Source organism: Lactuca virosa, chromosome 2, assembly GCF_052849685.1.
Source record: "Lactuca virosa cultivar CGN04683 chromosome 2, Lactuca_virosa_CGN04683_v6, whole genome shotgun sequence".
Taxonomy (NCBI): domain Eukaryota; kingdom Viridiplantae; phylum Streptophyta; class Magnoliopsida; order Asterales; family Asteraceae; genus Lactuca; species Lactuca virosa.
In genome coordinates this window covers 281,111,947-281,117,848 of record NC_136427.1, presented here as the reverse complement: position 1 = coordinate 281,117,848, position 5,902 = coordinate 281,111,947, and the positions used below count along the sequence as shown (strand labels likewise).

General features: G+C 34.2%; 1 pseudogene; it reads right to left on the bottom strand.

Moving 5' to 3' along the window:
• Positions 1 to 2,820: 2,820 nt before the first annotated feature.
• On the bottom strand, positions 2,821 to 5,671 carry LOC145161216 (receptor-like protein kinase THESEUS 1 pseudogene; annotated as a pseudogene).
• Between the last annotated feature and the right edge of the window lie 231 nt (positions 5,672 to 5,902).

Below are 5,902 nucleotides of genomic sequence, written 5' to 3'. Positions count from 1 at the left end.
TGTAATATACAATATCATATGAATATTGTATATTGCCGAAATAAATGTTGGAAAATTTAGTATAAATATTTATATTTTTACTAACTTTGGATATATATAAATATATACATATGTTGTATATATAACTAACTCTAAGTGGGTTTGTGTTCCCCTCCACGAAGACTTCGAAACGATATATTATATGTCCAAAATGGAGTATATGTGAATGAGATATCGATACTCAAAGAAGGGTATTTGAGAATAAATTTAGCAAAAAGGGATAAATGTGGGAATGAGTCCCACATTGGTAGAAAGACCAAACTCAACAAGGTTTATAAGCTTGAATGCATGAAAGGCTTACAAGCTTATGTCTATGGTTTTACTACAACTCCTATCCGCCCCCAGGGGGTGCAAATCTTGGATTTCATAAATGAGGTATAAAGATACATCAACAAAGAAGGAACGCCTTTCCAAACATCACAAAGCAAATAATATAAATATACAAATATAATTGTGTATTTTTTTTAATTTGTTATGGGTAAATTGCATAAAAGTATTACATATATTTTTATGCTATGACATTATGTTAGGACTTGGCATGTCGACGTGTCATTTTTGGTGACATCACATTTTAGGTATCAAAATTTAAAAATTTTATTAAAAAAAAAAAGAAAAAAGAACCCTAAAATGTGGTTACTTTTGTCTTAAATATACCGACTTATGTACAACCCTTTTATACATCTTGGTTTTTCCAACCTAAAAACTTCTACCAGTTCAGATGAGCTCGAATACGTTCACATGAGCTTCAACCATGGTTCAATCCTTGTTGTTTTGCATGTAGATAAAAAAACAAGTTCAAACGATGATGGTATTTTGTTCATGTACCTTAGTAAGTCAATTAGAGTACACTAGTAGAAAGAAGCATTCGTAGTTGTGTCCTCATAGGGTTAGTTTGACTTGGTCTTGACTTTGTTTGTCTTTTGTAATAAGATGCATACTTACGGGTATTCTAGTCATGAACCTTAGAAATTTGGTTGAAGTCAGAGTCTACCAACTAGAATGGTAGAATCGTTTTAATCATTTTGCTTCATTCAATCATTCAACTCAACTCTTCTCTATTTTACATGTTTCAAAGTTGGATGATACAAAAGTTTTTGTAGTTATAGCTCTCATATAATTTTATGTTTGGATCTCTCTCTCTCTCTCTCTCTCTCTCTCTCTCTCTCTCATATTTGATTAATTGCAAGAAATAGCTCACATTGATATGAAATAAATAAAATAATAAATTAATTATTCATAATAAGTAAATCAAAAGTTCTTAATATTTTATCTTTTAAAGAGAATGGCATGGTGTGCAAAAGTTTTTGGGTCGGTAAAAACCAAGATACATCAAAGGGTTATATGCATCAAATGATTATACATAACGATTAGTTAGTCATCGTTATCACAATCAACAAACTACATATATAAAGACCCTAGTTTACTAGACGACGTTTATATTGCCTAACATTAAAAGGTACATTAATGATTTGTTTTGTTGGAATTTTAATTGTTTTTATGATGAGACCTAATTGCAAAAAAAAAATACACTTTAGATATCGCAAAAGTTACTACATATTAGTTTTTTCGATTTTGACACACATAAGGAGATGTCACCAAATACTAACATGCCAACATGCCTCGTCATCAAAATGTATCAAGCCAATTCGCAACCGAATGAGAAAGTTATAAAGATAAAAACATATAGAAAAAATCATTATTATAATTAAAACTAAAAAAAAAAAACTAATGTAAAAATCGAGAATATATATATATATATATATATATATATATATATATATATATATATAAAAGTTTAATTTATTAATAAAAGTAAATTTGAATTAAAAACATGTTATGATAATATAAAATACGAAAATTATATGTTTTCAGATTGATATTTCAATAAAAGATACACTTTATTGGAAATTTAATGGGTGGAATGTAAAATTCCACACATAAAATTAAAAGTTCAAACTTTTGCATGTTACATTTTGCTCTTTGTTATTTTATGATATTTAGAAGAAAATAATGTGATTTATGTACTTTTTAATTGATGATTATTTTTTGAGCTAGAAAATTAGAAAATCATTTCATTCCATCAATCCTTTTTTGTAAATATTTAATTGTTATGATATATGACCAAATGAATAATATATACGTTTAGTGTTTTGAAACTAAAGGTTTTACTGAGTATATAATCTTATAAAACATTTCATCAGTAATAAAACGTATACATGTAATATGATCGTAACAAAATATATGTTATCACATTTTGTCATATAAAATATTATATGAATATTGTATGTTGATGAAAATAAATGCATCCATTATATCAGTTAAAGGATTGTTTTGGAATCCTTTTCAATGATAGTTTCTTGACTTTGTAAACAGCAGTCTTTGTATATGATAGTTATCGAATGTTCATCGGCCTTTTGTAAACACTAGTATGTATACGATAAGCTATCGATCCGTGACTATAAATCTTAAGCCGGATGTATATCAAAGCGTGAAACTATTGCATTTTTGTTAACACGTTTTAAAAAGCATAATGGCATTGCTGTTGCTACTAATAAGGCTTAACCATAATGCCACGCCACAGTCCACACCACTCACCTTCTCCACTTTTATATAAACAAAACAACCAATGTATGTGTTATTTTTCTGTCCATTGGAGTACAGGTGAGATAGGATTATAGATATCATCAAAACACCAACAAATCTGTCATTCCCATCAAATAAGTGTTCTTTGTCCTCGATTAATGTTCAATCATGACTGACAAATTCATCCTGGATTATCCCTTTATTGCAATGATATCTCCATTTATTATTATCAAATATAACCGATAACACACAGATTGAATTAAAGTAATCTATCTATATTCGACTCATAAAAGAAAAGAATTTATGAGTTTTAACTATATATGAATAACAACTCAACATACAAAACCGTTATATAACACATAATAACCAATCAAGCGTATAATACTTGCACCATCATCACCTTCACATCAAAGTTTAAACCAAAAGCTTAATCCCTCATGGTGCCATTCGATTCCAGATCACTGACATCGATTTCCTCAACTCTTTCAACATCGGGAATCCGATCCGGAATGTCGGAAATTCCATCACCACCACCACTTTCATTACAAACCTCCTGCAACTGAAGAGCATACTCCAAATTCCACAACACATCCCCCATTGATGGCCTTTCATTCCCATTTTCACTCAAACATTTCTGAGCAGTTTCACCAAACTTCCTTAAAGATTCAAGATTGACACTACCCATTAAATTTTCATCCATAATCTTCTCCAATTCACCTCTCTTTTGCCAGTTCATACCCCATTCTGCTATGTTCACTTGTTCTCTTGGTAAAGTAGGGTTTATAGCTGGCCTTGCACATAAAACCTCCAACATCACCACCCCAAACGAATAAACATCCGATTTTTCCGTTAATTGTTGCCTCCGAAAATATTCCGGATCCAAATACCCGAAACTACCCTTCACAGCTGTACTAACATGCGTTTGATTCAAACTCGGCCCAAATTTAGACAATCCAAAATCAGCAACTTTAGCTTCAAGATTCTCATCCAACAAAATGTTGGTTGTTTTCACATCCCGGTGTATGATCGTTTCTGCTACACCCGTATGAAGATAATGCAACCCTTTTGCAGCACCAACACATATTTCAACCCGTTGTTTCCAAGTCAAAGGAGGGAGGTTTGACCCGTATAAATGTCTTCTAAGGGGCCCACCCGCCATAAACTCGTAAACAAGAATCATTTCATTCAATTCTTCACAGTATCCAATTAAGGATACCAAATGTCGGTGTCGAAGCTTCGATAGCATCTCGATTTCGGTCTTGAATTCGATTAAACCTTGTTGAGACCGCGGGTTGCCCCGTTTGACCGCAACCACCAACCCGTTTTCAAGAACCCCTTTGTAGACTTTCCCGAATCCACCGGATCCTAACAACAACTTCTTATCAAAATTCTTTGTGGCTTCTCGGACTTCTGAGAATGATATCATTTGACCTAAACTATGTGAAGCTGTGGTGGAACCGAAGGTGTTTGATGAGAATTTTGTTCCTGAATTGCCAACGTATGTTGGTAGAGGCGACCATGTTACTGAATCCTTCTTTTTCAGCTTCTTTTTGTGGCGAATACATAAGAGAAACACGAATGATGTTAATAGAAGTAGAAGGAGAAGAAAACCGCCACCTAAGCATGAATAGATCACAATCATCATCCGCGTTTTCTTGCTTTTGTCAATGTCGTTTGATTCAAGATAATCAGCGAGTCTTCCATCTAGACTATCACTCGGATTGCTCATTTTCATGATCTCTAATCCGTTCAAAAGGGCGGTTGGGAGATAGCCTTCTAAATGAGAAGGACCAATTTGAACTAAGATTTTATCGGATCCGATTGATAAATTGGTGAAAAAATCAATGAAATATGCAGAAGATAGACCTTTTGCTTGACGTGAAACATCAAAAGATTCAATGGCGGATTGATTGTTTATGTAAACATTGAACACCAAATCGTGTAATTTTGACCCGACGATATCACAGAAATGAAACCTTATGAAGTAACCAAACCCTTCTTCGACTTGAAATAGCCATGAGATATTGAACCTCTGGTTATTAACTCTGGCATCCGCCATTTCTTGAGCAGTGGCGTAAACAAAATTTGGAGCGATTTCGTGTGAAACCCCATTGTGGTATTGAATCAAACTAGGGTTTATGGAAACGTTACGAACAGCGGCTGGATTGATGAGAAAAGGTGTATCTGATTCCCATTTCCTCCATAAAGAATCGTTCTTGGGTGACAAATTGGGACCACCCATGTTAAGCCTATAAATTGTCTCAAAACCGACATGAGTTGGGAGCTCCTGAGCAAACGCTAATGGAATCGGAATCACTTTCGAGCTAAATTGCTTATTTGGAACAGAAAGGATCTCGATTCCGTTGATGAAAGCAATGGAGTTATCCCAAGGCAACAATCCCAGAACCAATTTTCCTGAATTTGAGCTAGTAATTTGAATAAGATATTCTTTAAAAAGAGGGAAACTGTGATTTCCTCTAAAGAATGAAAATTCATGAATCAATGTGATCCCATTTGCTTCCACAGAAAAAACAGCGGAATTTAGGTCAAACTCGGTGTTCTCGACAGGGTAGAAGTGCAATCTTAGCCAATGCCTACCAATTTTCTGGGTATTAAATGTATAGATTGAACTGCTAGTGAAAACCCTAGCAGAAGACAGGATTTTGGGGACACCCATATCGGAATTAGAAACAATGGTGTGAGAAATTGGTGAAATATTGACATGGGTATTATTCCCTAAATCAGATTCAAAAACCCTACCGTCTTCCAGTTCAACTGGTTTAGCTTCCCCACAACTAATCAAGAAACTGTCGACATGACGAGTATTTGAAGAACAAATCACAAATTGGAGATGAAGAGAACATAAAAAGCTATACAGAATGAATTTTTTTGAATGGATCATTGTTTGTGGCGTTCATAACAAGTGAAGATTAATAATTATACAAAGGAGGAAGCCAAGATTGGGAATACCTTTCGGACATTGTCGAGGGAGGAGAAAGGAGAGACACTAAAAGAGAAGTTTTAGGTGGCAGAAAACATATACCTGGTTACAAGTTGCAGAGGTTTTTGTGGGGTGGGGTGGGGTGGGGTGGGGTGGGGTAGGGGTGGGGGGTAGGGAGTAACACACCCACATGTAGATAAGAGATTAGGATTAAAGAGGGCTTATGGGTGGCAGCTGGGAATGATCTGCACAGCTTCTTTCAATAGCTTGCTTTTATTACCTCCAAAACTGTCTCCAATATTACACTCCACACTCCACCGTGTAAGATTTAAAGTCAAA